General features: G+C 39.2%; 1 protein-coding gene across 1 annotated transcript in view; it reads left to right on the top strand.

Annotated features, from left to right (window-relative positions):
* LOC128644608 (dynein axonemal heavy chain 6-like) overlaps nucleotides 1-13,484 on the top strand; it is a gene marked incomplete at its 5' end in the record, with an annotated part of 93,388 nt that overhangs the window by 44,017 nt on the left and 35,887 nt on the right.

Raw genomic sequence — 13,484 nt, 5'->3', positions numbered from 1 at the left:
AGGGTTTTATATAAAGATAAAATGTAAATCAATTATATAGTTCAATGATCTATTTTGATGCAACAGTCTAGTTTATGTATTATGAAAAGAAGAAGAAAAGAAAAAAAGGGGGTAGAGCGGAAGAGAAGGGGGGATAGAGGGAAATAGAAGAGGGGGGGGGGGAAGAATATTAGTGCCACCCAGCGTCTTCGGTTCAACGATATAAGGCATTACCTACAAAACAGAAATCTTTATCCACTTTCTGTCTAAATTTGTTTAGCTCCATAATTCAACAGAGCTGACCCCCCAATTCTTATTATATAGTCCCCTAAAACTCTATTAGGGGGCTATATTGAAATTCTATATGATTTGCAGGAACATCACTAATTTGACCTGCGAATACAACTCTGTATATCTTCTCATAGAATCCAACTCTCCCATATAGCTAATTCCTCATCTCTATTGTCTAGAATGTGTTTGTTTTTAAAGAAAAACTGTACATATTTGTTAATCTATACATCCAAATCTTGGAACATATAAGGGAAAACATATAGAAATTACATTCATAACCATTTGTGTTAACAGATTTTGCAATTTTACAATTCAAATCATAGCAAGGATGTTAAGTATACTTCCAATTTTTATAAAAATTATAAATTACAGTGTAATATTTACCTTTATACAAAAAGAGAGAAAGAGAAGAACATTTTCTTTTTCTTCTCCTGTCTCGCCACAATGTTGTAACTTTTAATGGAAATGGTTGTTTTTGTTTTTACAATTTCTTTGTCACTTTTACAATGGGATCAATATTATTTGCTTTGAAAATAAATATCAGACAGTTGTGTGCTAAAACATAATTTATACTTACCTGATAAATTATTTTCTTTCCTGGCATGGAGAGTCCACGAATCCATTCAATTACTAGTGGGAATTCAACTCCTGACCTCCAGGTGGAGGCAAAGAACACACCAGCAAAGCTTCATGTATCCTCCCACTACAATCCCCGGTCATTCAGCCAAGGAATTATGGAAAGAGAAGAAGACACAAAGGGTATAGAGGTGCCTGAGGTTTAGAAAATGACAAAAAATCCATCTTAAAATAAGGGCGGGTTGTGGACTCTCCATGCCAGGAAAGAAAAGAATTTATCAGGTAAGTATAAATTATGTTTTCTTTCCAATGGCATGGAGAATCCATGAATCCATTCAATTACTAGTGGGAACCAATACTAAAGCTAGAGTCCACAGAATGGAAGGGAGGGATACACAAGACAGGCTAACCTAAACAGAAGGCACCGCTGCTTGAAGAACTTTCCTCCAAAAAGAAGCCTCAGCTGAGGCAAAAACATAAAATTTGGAAAATTTGGAAAAAGTATGCATATGACCAAGTGGCCGCCTTGCAAATCTGTTTCATAAAAGCATTATTTTTAACGGCCCAAGAGGAAGTGACAGCCCTAGTGGAGTGAGACGTAATTTTCTCTGGAGGCTGCTGTCCAGCTGTCTCATAAGCCAATTGAATAACACTTCTCAACCAGAAAGAGAGAGTAGAAGACGTGGCCTTCTGACCCCTCCATTTACCAGAAAAGACAACAAAAAGAGCAGAAGATTGACGAAAATCCTTCGTAGCCTGTAAATAGAAATTCAAAGCATGCACAACATCTAGATTGTGCAACAACCTCTCCTCCTTAGAGGAAGGATTAGCACAAAATGAAGGAACAGTTTCTTGGTTAGTATTGCGTTCCGAAACCACTTTAGGTAAAAATCCTAAATTAGTACGGAGAACCGCCTTATCCGCATGAAGAATAATATAAGGAGAATCACACCGTAGAGCCGAGAGCTCTAAAACTCTACGGGCAGAGGAAATTACCAGTAGAAACCAAAACCTTCCAGGACAATAACTTAATATCAACAGAATGCATATGCTCAAATGGAGCCTGCTGTAGAACTTTAAGAACCAGATTAAGACTCTGAGGAGGAGCAATTTGAACCAAACACAGGCCTGATTCTAACCAAAGCCGGGACAAAAGATTGAACATCTGGCAAATTGCTAGACACTTCTGCAGAAGAATCGACAGAGCTGAAATCTGACCCTTTAGGGTACTGACTGATAAACCCTTCTCTAGGCCCTCCTGAAGAAAGGACAGAATACGGGGAATTCTCACCTGACTCCAACAAAAAACCCTAGAACCACACCAATGAAGGTATTTACGCCATACCTTATAATAAATCTTGCGAGTAACAGGCTTATGAGCCTGAATCATAGTCGCAATAACCTTCCCAGAAAAACCTCATCTGGACAAGACTAAGCGTTAAATCTTCAATCAGTCAACTTCAGAGAGACTAAGTTCAGATGGAGAAAGGGACCCTGAAGAAGAAGATCCTTCCTCAGAGGCAATATCCACGGGGGAAATGATGACATCTTCACTAGGTCCGCAAACCAAGTTCTGCGAGGCCACGCTAGAGCTATGAGAATCAAAGAAGCCTGCTCCTGTTTGATACGAGCTACCACCCGAGGAAGGAGGGCAACCGGAGGAAACAGATAAATTAGACCAAATTCCCATAGCACTGCCAGGACGTCTACCAGAGATGCTTAAGGATCTCTTGATCTTGCTCCATATTTTGGAAATGTGGCATTTAGACGAGATGCCATCAGATCCAGTTCAGGAACTCCCCATTTGAGGGTTAACATCAAGAAAACTTCCAGATGGAGAGCCCATTCCCCTGGATGAAACGTCTGCCTGCTTAGATAATCTGCTTCACAGTTGTCCACCCCTGGGATATGAATGGCAGAGAGATGACCACTGAAGAATGCGAGTTACCTCCTTCATAGCTAACAAGCTCTGAGTTCCTCCCTGGTGGTTGATATACGCCACCAAAATTATGTTGTCCGATTGAAATCGAATTAACCGGACTAAACCCAGTTAAGGCCAAGCTGTTAGAGCATTGAGAATTGCTCTCAGTTCTAGGATATTTATAGGGAGGGCATACTCCTCCTGAGTCCAAAGTCCCTGAGCTCTTAGGGACCCCCAAACTGCTCCCCAGCCTAACAGGCTGGCATACGTGGTCACAATCTCCCAAAAAGGTATCAGGAAACAAGTGCCCTGAGACAAATGATCTTGGGAAATCCACCAAGACAGAGAAATCCTTGTAAGAGAGTCTAAAACTATCCTCATAGAGAGATCCGAATGGTCTCCATTCCACCGATTGAGCATACATAACTGTATTGGTCTCAGATGGAAGCGAGCAAACGGAATAATGTCCATGGAGGACTAAAGAGAATGACAGGCCTCCAGAAGCTTGATTCTTCTGACCTTCATCAAAAAAATCTTCACAGATACTGAGTCTATGATTGTCCCCAGAAAACATACCCTGGTACTTGGCATTAAGGAACTTTTCTCTAGATTCACCTTCCACCCGTGAGAGCAGAGAATAGCTAGCAGAGAATCTGTATGGGATCTTGCTAACTGAAAAGATGGGGCCTGGAACAAGATATCGTCCAGGTAAGGAGCCACCGCAATCTCTAGAGATCTGGCCATAGCCAAAAAAACCTCTAGAAGCTTCAAAAAGATTTGATGAGCAGTGGCGAGACTGAAAGGCAGGGCTACAAATTGGAAATGAAGATCCAAAAAAGCGAACGTCAGAAACTTGAAATGTTCCCTGTGAATAGGCACATGAAGATATGCATCCTTTAGGTCTATGGTGGTCATAAACTGACACTCCTGAACTAGAGGAAGAATGGAAGGAATAGTTTCCATTTTGAAGGACGGGACCTTGAGAAACTTGTTAAGAGACTTGAGGTCTAGAATGGGTCGAAAAGTTCCCTCCTTTTTGGGAACCACATAAAGATTTGAATAAAAACCCTGACCCTGTTCTGCTAGAGGAACTGGGATAATCACTCCTAGAGAGGACAAATCCCTTATGCCATTTAAGAAGCCCTCTCTCTTTACCTGGTTTACAGATAATCTTGATAATAGGAATCTGTCCCTGGGGGGACAAGACTTGAATCCTATCCTGTATCCCTGGGAGACTACATCCACTGCCCAAGGATCTGGAACATTGTGAATCCAAGCTTGCTGAAAGAAGGAAAGCCTGTCCCCTACCTGATCCAGAATTGGATCAGGGGCGGCCCCTTCATGCTGACTTAGCATCAGCGGAAGGCTTTCTGGATTGCTTACCCCTGTTCCAGGGCTTGCTAGCTCTCCAAGAAGTCTTGGTTTGCTCAGATTTAGCAGACGAGGAAGATCTCTGTCCCTTGAAGTTACGAAAGGAACGAAAATGATAAGTCTGATGACCCTTGAGTCTATTCTTCTTATCCTGTGGTAAAAAAACCTCCCTTTCACCAGTAACCGTGGAAATGATCTCTGCCAGACCAAGACCAAATAAAGTCTTATGCTTAAAAGGTAGAGACAGAAGCTTGGATTTAGAAGTCACATCCGCAGACCAAGACTTTAACCAAAGGGCTCTGCGGGCTAGTATTGCAAAACTGGAAATCTTGACTCCCAGCCTAACAACTTGCATACTGGCATCGCAAATAAAAGTATTAGCCAGCTTTAGAGCCTTGATCCTATCCTGGATCTCCTCTATAGTAGTCTCCTCTGAAATTAAATCAGACAATGAGTCACACCAATAAGAGGCTGCACCAGCAACTGTCGCAATACTAGCAACTGGTTGCCACTGCAAACCCTGATGAAGAAACGTCTTTCTTAATTAACCTTCCAGTTTCTTATCCATAGGGTCTTTAAAAGAGGAACTATCCTCAAGAGGAATAGTAGTTCTCTTGGCTAAGGTAGATATAGCGCCCTCTACTCTAGGAACAGTGCACCACAGATCTCGCACTGAATCAGCCACAGGAAACATCTTTTTAAACACAGGAGACAGGTTAAAAGGAACACCCGACTTCTCCCATTCCTGAGATATAATGTCAGACATGCGATCTGGAACAGGAAAAACCTCCACAGATTTAGATTTGACATCAAAAACTCTATTCAGTTTATTAGCCTTCTTAGGAGCCTCTGCAACTGTTTAAGAGTCATCTAAAGTAGTTAAATCCTCCTTCAAAAGTAAGCACAGTTTAAATCTAAAATTAGCCTCCTCAGAATCTATTGCACTAGGAACTGCAGATTCTGAATCAGAGCTCTCGCCCTAAGAAGCTGCAGAGGAATGATCCTCGCTAGATAACTGAGAAAGACTAACCAAATCAGCCTTGGCTGAATCAGAACCCATAGAAATGTTCTTAGATTTCCTCTTCCTTTTACCAGAACTAGGTAAAGCATTTAGGGCTGCAGAAACTGCAGAAGTCAACTGTGCAGCAAAATCTTTAGGCAAACAAACACTCCCAAAAACTGAGAGGAACCGCAGAGCACTGCATGTGAATCTGTCAAAGACTGGGACATGTTAGAGGAAGACTGAGACAACCCCTGAACAGCATTATCCTGAGAAAAAGAAGGCTCAGATAAGGAATCCTTAAATAATAAAATCTTATTAAGGCAAGGGGAACAAAATTGCACAGGAGGTATAACCTGGGTATCTGCACAATAAAGACATTTATCAAATGACAGAGAAAGCTTGGGATCTGCATCCATAGTAAATAAAATAGCCCTTTATTTCCCTTATACTCTAATTTCAATATAAAAAAATAGAATAAAATTTTAATCATAGATAAATAATTATTTAAACCGGCACCTCTACACCCTAGCCATGCTGGAGAGACTCACCTAACCTGTAACCAGGAATCCAATTCACACCAGCAGAAAAATCCTGTTCAAACTGCAGATCCTAGAAAGCTGCAAACATCAGAGAGAAGCGACAGGCAGGAAAAACGATCTAATGCTAGAAAATCTGGTCTGTCTCCTTGAAAATCCGGCTTCTATACAGCCGACTAGAAACAAACTGTTCAGCACTCAGGAAGTAACAGAGCGGTCACATGATCACAAATTCAAAAGTAAGGTGTGGTCCAACAACTTTCTTAAAGAGATATTATCCAAACTAAATAAAAGGAAAACTTGCGCAAACAAATCCCCATAGCCAAAAGCAAAGCCTTCACATGACAGAACAGTGGTCTGAACTGCTGCCCAATAAATCCCCAACCTTAACAAGTGATATTCAGTCCCATAAGGATCCACCTCTTTCTCTTAAGTATCCTTTTTTTTTAACAAGGAACCCCTAAGTGCTGCATCCTTCTAACCTAGAAGGTAAAAGCACTTACCTGTGGATCGCTGTAGGGCAGGTACAGCAAACAGGTGTGACAGAATCCTCACTGACATAGACCTGTAGATAAAGAAAACACAGAGAAACCAACCCTGGCTTTCTATATAGGGGTAGCAAAAATAGTGGAAGGTAAGCAAAGACCACCTTGCCGTCTTCCAACTGCTAAAAGCCACCATTACTCTTACTAAAGAGAATAACATGGACACAGCATAACCCCAATCCTTGCAGGGAAAAGTACCCATTAGACAGGGCCGGATTGGGAATTAAAAGCAGCCCTGGAAAATTTGGGGGCCAGCCCTATTTTCCATTGACTCAGTATAATGCGCCTTCCCCATTTTTCTCAAAGGAGATTACTGGGATACTCCTTCCCCCAATATTTATTTTTAGAATTATATTATATTATTTGGTATTTAAAAAAAAGTGCCAGATTATTGTTTTATAGGCAACCTGCAACCCAATTACATCCATTAATCACCCCTTTAAATTATTGCTTTCCAGCCCCAGCTGCTGCAGCCCACCGGGAAATCTCCTGGTATCCTGGTAGGCCAATCCGGCCTTGCCATTAAAGGATTAACAACTTGATTTCTTCTGACACCTTCTTCGCACATCACGTACAATGTTACACAGGCAAAGAATGACTGGGGATTGTTGGTAGTGAGAGGATACTTGAAGCTTTGCTGGGGTGTTCTTTGGCTTCACCTGGAGGCAAGGAGTTGAATACCCACTAGTAATTGAATGGATTTGTGGACTCTCCATGCCATTGGAAAGAAATGTAAATCTCACTTTAAAATTCACTTTAAAGGGACAGTAAACACCTTGTAATTAAAAGACATTTCTGTTGTGATACTATAAAATAGCATATTAGCCAAGTCTTAATTGGCTTTAACTGATGACAACTGTAAATAAAGGCATTTTTTTAATTAACTTTATGACCTTGGCCAGCCTGGTAGATGGAGATTGGCTATTGAAAAATAATTGTAGAAAAAAAGTTGTTAATTTGTAGAGATCTGCATTGAGTACTGAATGCGGAAGTAGAAGGCTATTTTCGGTATTCAGCTCTTTTCGGAGCCAAATATCCTCTTGTGCAAGTGAAACACAATAAGATCTGTGGAAAACCATTGTGTAACTTGCACAATAGGATATTTGGCTCCGAAAAGAGCTGAATTCCGAAAATAGCCCCCTACTTCCGCATTTGGCAGTCAACGAAACTGCTCAATGCAGATCTCTACAAATTAACAACTTTTTTTCTACAATTATTTTTCAATAGCCAATCTCCATCTACCAGGCTGGCCAAGGTCATAAAGTTAATTAAAAAAATGCATTTATTTACAGTTGTCATCAGTTAAAGCCAATTAGGGACAGATATGTATCAGAGTTAGCTTTGAGAAGCCAGTAGGTGCATTTCATGTTCTGAGTATTAGAAATTGCTCAATTTTCAGAGCTAAATTACATTAAAAGGGTGCAAAATAAATAATTTAAATATATTGCAAAGTTGTTTCATTATGCATAGCTAAACATTTTATATAAAAATATCAACAGTGTTTACTGCCCCTTTAAGCCATTTTATCATTTTTATCACTTTAGTCCTTGATAAAATTACTTTCTTTAAATGTTTGAGGTTCCGCAGTAGCCCACACTCCATATATCTAACTAGTACAGAATATAGATGTCATTTTTAATTGCTAAAGTGAAAAAAAAGATTTTAGATCTATAATGCAGAGATGACATTTTGAGATTAATTCAGTTATTAGTAGCCCATTAAAGTTTTTAACTTGTTTAATAAATTACAGGGATTTTGCCTTTCAATAATTTTCTGACTTCAAATGAAAGAAAGGGGACAATTATAAAAAGAACATTATTTCTGATTACTAGAACAGGCAATTAATTATGTAGACTTAAAGGGACACTGAATCCAATTTTTTTCTTTCGTGATTCAGATAGAGCATGACATTTTAAGCAACTTTCTAATTTACTCCTATTATCAAATTTTCTTAATTTGAAATGCAAGAATGTAAGTTTAGATGCCGGACCATTTTTGATGAACAACCTGGGTTGTCCTTGCTGATTGGTGGATACATTCATCCACCAATAAAAAAGTGCTGTCCTGAACCAAAAAAATCTTAGATGTCTTCTTTTTCAAATAAAGATAGCAAGAGAACAAAGAAAAATTGATAATAAGAGTAAATTAGAAAGTTGCTTAAAATTGCATGCTCTATCTGAATCATGAAAGAAAAAAATTGGGTTCAGTGTCCCTTTAATGATACGGAGATGCCTTTTCATTGTTATGTAATAAAAATTAAGTTATTCATAAGTATTTATGTAACAGTTCTGTATAAATACAGTGTTTCTAGAGCAATGATTTTCAAACCTGTTCTCAGGCCTCCCCAACAGGCCAGATTTTTAGGATTACCTTGTGTGAGAGCAGGTAAAATAACTATGTTTACTAATCAGCTGGTTATTTCACCTGTACTTCAGTTCATGTATCCTCAAAATCTGGCCTGTTAGGGAGTCTAGAGTAATCTATAAATATGTGTTCAAGCATGCCCAGTCAATGCAAAATGTAAGCTAATTTGATATGAGCATTGACTTTACATACTTTGTTATGTATAAAAGGAACTTATATACCTCTAGTTCACTGTTGTGCTTATTGTTGATATTAACAGCTGGAAAAAAAGGTTTCAATTGTTAACATCAGGTAAAGAAATCATCAAGGCCTCTAGTTATCAAGTTCCGTAAGGAGCTTGATGGCCCCTGTTTCTGGCGAGTCTTCAGACATGATACGATCAGCAGATCAGGTCCGACAGACATCGCTGAATGCGGAGAGCAATACGCTCTCCACATTCAGCATTGCACCAGCAACTCTTGTGAACTGCTGGTGTAACGCCGCCCCTGCAGATTTGCGGCCAATCGGGCGCTAGCAGGGGGTGTCAACCCGATCGTATTCGATCAGGTTGATTTCACACAATCTCTGTCCGCCTCCTCAGGCGGACAGGTTATGGAGCAGGTTATGGAGCCGGAAACACGGTCCTTGATAAATGGCTTGATAAATGGGCCCCAAAGTCCACTTTTAGTACTTTAGAAAGGTTTTCCTTAAAAAAAAAAAAAAAAATTGGCTTATGGTCTAGTCAAACCTCTTCCTTCTTGTGGAGAGGTAGTATGCTTCTTCAATTATTTCATATATTGTATTTGATATTTTATGGGAATTGTCAGTTTATTTATAATTATGTAAACCTTATATTTAAGTTGCCACATATTTTTTTATTTCAAAAAAGCTTGATTTAATTCCTGGTTCTAGTCATCTTCAAGAGTTCATGAACAAAAGTCTGATATAACATAAGTCCCATTGCACAAAACCCTCATAAGACAAAAGCACTATATTAGACATTTTCTCTAGGACACAAATTTTTAAATATTTCTTTTTATTATTTTACATACTTAATAAGACCAAATATTAAAGACTATTATTATTATTATTCTTTATTTATAAAGCTCCAACAGATTCCGCAGCGCTGTCCATGGGTACAAGGATAACAGTACAATGGAGAAACAATACGATAAAAGACAACATTTTACAAACAAATACAGGGGGAATTGAGGGCCCTATTCCTGTTGGAACTTACAATCTATTTAATGAAATTTAAAGGAACATGAAACCAAAAATGTTTATTTTGTAATTCATATAGAACATAAAGGGCCAGGTTACGAGTGTAGCGCAAACATTTGCACTCAAGCGGTATGGGGTTTGTCACGGTTGTTTGTGCTCGTTGGGCTTACTGCTGGTGTTACGAATTGAAAGTAAACTCGATCGCTTGAGAGCAATCACAATTTACGCTAGAATGATTACCGTGTCCTCAGAGCACTGGTTAACTGTTTTGCGAAACAAAAAAGTATCACAAAACACATCAAAAATACAGAGCAAAGAATAGTTACATTCATAACACAATCTAATAAAAATTATAAAAAAAATAAAAATATTTCACACTAGAGTTATAACGGCTCAAAGATATGAGGGCTTAGGTGTTAGAAAAAAAAAAGCAGGCAAAGGGCTTTAACATTGAGATACATACATATACATGTCTAAATATGTGTGTGTGTGTGTGTGTGTGTGTATATATATATACTGTGTGTGTCTATATATGTGTACATATGTATTTATATGTGTATATATGTATTTACAGACATATATACACTAGTGATGTCGCAAACCTAAAATTTTGCGTTCGCGAACGGCGAACGCGAACTTCCGCAACTGTTCGCGAACGGGCGAACCGCCATAGACTTCAATAGGCAGGCGAATTTTAAAACCCACAGGGACTCTTTCTGGCCACAATAGTGATGGAAAAGTTGTTTCAAGGGGACTAACACCTGGACTGTGGCATGCCGGAGGGGGATCCATGGCAAAACTCCCATGGAAAATTACATAGTTGATGCAGAGTCTGGTTTTAATCCATAAAGGGCATAAATCACCTAACATTCCTAAATTGTTTGGAATAAAGTGCTTTAAAACATCAGGTATGATGTTGTATCGATCAGGTAGTGTAAGGGTTACGCCCGCTTCACAGTGACAGACCAAACTCCCCGTTTAAAGGGACAGTGTACACCAGAATTGTTATTTTTTTAAAAGATAGATAATCCCTTTATTACCCATTTCCCAGTTTTGCATAACTAACACATTTATAATAATATACTTTTAACCTCTGTGATTATCTTGTATCTAAGCCTCTGCAAACTGCCCCTTTTTTCAGTTCTTTTGACAGACTTGCAGTCTAGCCAATCAGTGCCTGCTCCCAGATAACTTCTCGTGCACGAGCACAGTGTTATCTATATGAAATACGTGAACTAACACCCTCTAATGGTGAAAAACTGTTAAAATGCAATCTGAAAGAGGTGGGCTTCAAGGTCTAAGAAATTAGCATATGAACCTCCTAGGTTAAGCTTTCAACTAAGAATACCAAGAGAACAAAGCAAAATCGGTGATAAAAGTAAATTGGAAAATTGTTTAAAATTCATGCTCTATCTGAATCATGAAAGTTTATTTTGGCCTAGACTGTCCCTTTAACGCACTGCAAATAACCGCAAACAGTCCATTTGCACAACCGCAAACTCCCCATTTTTTTAAATCTACACTACTGTTACACCAGATAGGAGTTGCACTGGGGTGACACTGTGCCCTGGCAGGCAGGCACTGAAACGCACACGTGTGAAGGAAACTGACTGCTATTATTTAACACAGTCAAAAAAGTGTTTTTTTTTTAAATCTACACTACTGTTACACCAGATATGAGTTGCACTGGGGTGACACTGTGCCCTGGCAGGCAGGCACTGAAACGCACACGTGGGAAGGAAACTGACTGCTATTATTTAACACAGTCAAAAAAGTTTTTTTTTTTTTTAAATATACACTACTGTTTCACCAGATATGAGTTGCACTGGGGTGACACTGTGCCCTGGCAGGCAGGCACTGAAACGCACACGTGTGAAGGAAACTGACTGCTATTATTTAACACAGTCAAATAAGTGTTGTTTTTTTTAAATATACTGTTACACCAGATATGAGTGGTGGCACTGGGCAAGTGGGCACAGTATACGCTGTGAGCCTGACACACACGCTGGCAGGCAACTGCAATTAGATTACACATGAAAAAAAAAAAAAAGCAGACTGATGTTCTAGCCCTAAAAAGGGCTTTTTGGGGTGCTGTCCTTACAGCAGAGATCAGATGAGTCCTTCAGGACTGTAGTGGACACTGAATACACTAGCCTAGCTATCGATTTCCCTATTAAATCAGCAGCAGCTACACTGTCCCTCCTCTCACTAAGAATGCAGCTTCCAAATGAATCTAAAATGGATGCTGTCCAGGAGGTAGGAGGGTCTGGGAGGGAGGGTCTGCTGCTGATTGGCTGAAATGTGTCTTCTGACTGTGAGGTACAGGGTCAAAGTATTACTCAATGATGACGAATAGGGGGCGGATCGAACATCGCATATGTTCGCCCGCCGCGGCGAACGCGAACAAGCTATGTTCACCGGGAACTATTCGCCGGCGAACTATTCGCGACATCACTAATATACACATATAAACACATAAATACATATGTATATATATAATGAAGTGCATTGCGGCCCTTTGTAGTTAAGAAGATGAAAACATGTAAAAGCATATTTATGCGATATTCATTTATCAATAAAGGTTTTAACTATGTATTTACTGTAAATATTTGATATTCCAATGTTCTGCACATGGCAGAATATGTTCTAAGTATTTATAAATAGATATTCCTATATATATATATCTGTATATATCTATACCTATATATAATCATGTGTGTGTATGTATATATATATATATATATATATATATATATATATTATATATATATATATATATATATATATGTATAAATATATATTGTACCAAAAAAAATCAGCTATAGAAAGATTTATTTATGAATAAATAAAACGTATCCTGTTATGTGAAGAACACTGCAATGTGAAATATTCATATTTTCATACTGTATCAGGCTAGCACACATAAGAATATGCAATCAGGTTTGCACAAGAGTAGGGTGTTAGTTTTTTCCACTTTTTTGCTCCATTGACTTATATGTGGGAATACGTGAACACGCACGCAATATTCTAACTTTGGCTTTGTGCTCTCGTCAGGCTAGCATGAGAACGAAACGGTTTACTTTCAACTCATAATATGAGCGCAACCCGACGAGCATAAAAAGCTTACTTCTAGCACAGTTAAAACTCAAGTGAGAGAGTTAAATATGCTCCACTTGTAATTTTGCCCATAATTTTAAACAACTTTCCAATGTACTTCTGTTATCTAATTTGCTTAGCTCTCTTGGTATCCTTTGATGAAAATTATACCTAGGTAGGCTCAGGAGAAGCGATGCATAACTGAGAGCTAGTTGCTGATAGATGGCTGCACATATATAACTGTTGCAATTGTCTCACACAATGGGGCCGATTTATTAACAGTCGGACGTACATGATCTGCTGTAGCTGATCATGTCCGCCCGACATCGCTGAATGCCGACAGCGTATGCTGTCGGCATTTAACATTGCACAAGCAGTTCTGGTCAAATGCTTGTGCAATGCTGCCCCCTGTAGATTTGTGGCCAATCGGCCGCTAGCAGGGGTGTCAATCAGATTGATGTCCGCAGCCTTAGAGGAGGCGTACGAGTTAAGGAGCAGCGGTTTTAAGTCCTGTTATCTCCTGTTTCCGGCGAGCCTGAAGGCTTGTGCGGAAACAGGGGCATTCAGGACAATTCGGCCCTTAAAGGGACATAAAACCCTAA

Source organism: Bombina bombina, unplaced genomic scaffold, assembly GCF_027579735.1.
Source record: "Bombina bombina isolate aBomBom1 unplaced genomic scaffold, aBomBom1.pri scaffold_799, whole genome shotgun sequence".
Classification (NCBI taxonomy): Eukaryota; Metazoa; Chordata; class Amphibia; order Anura; family Bombinatoridae; genus Bombina; species Bombina bombina.
Note: the sequence above shows the minus strand (reverse complement) of the source record. Positions and strands in the feature narration are given on the sequence as shown.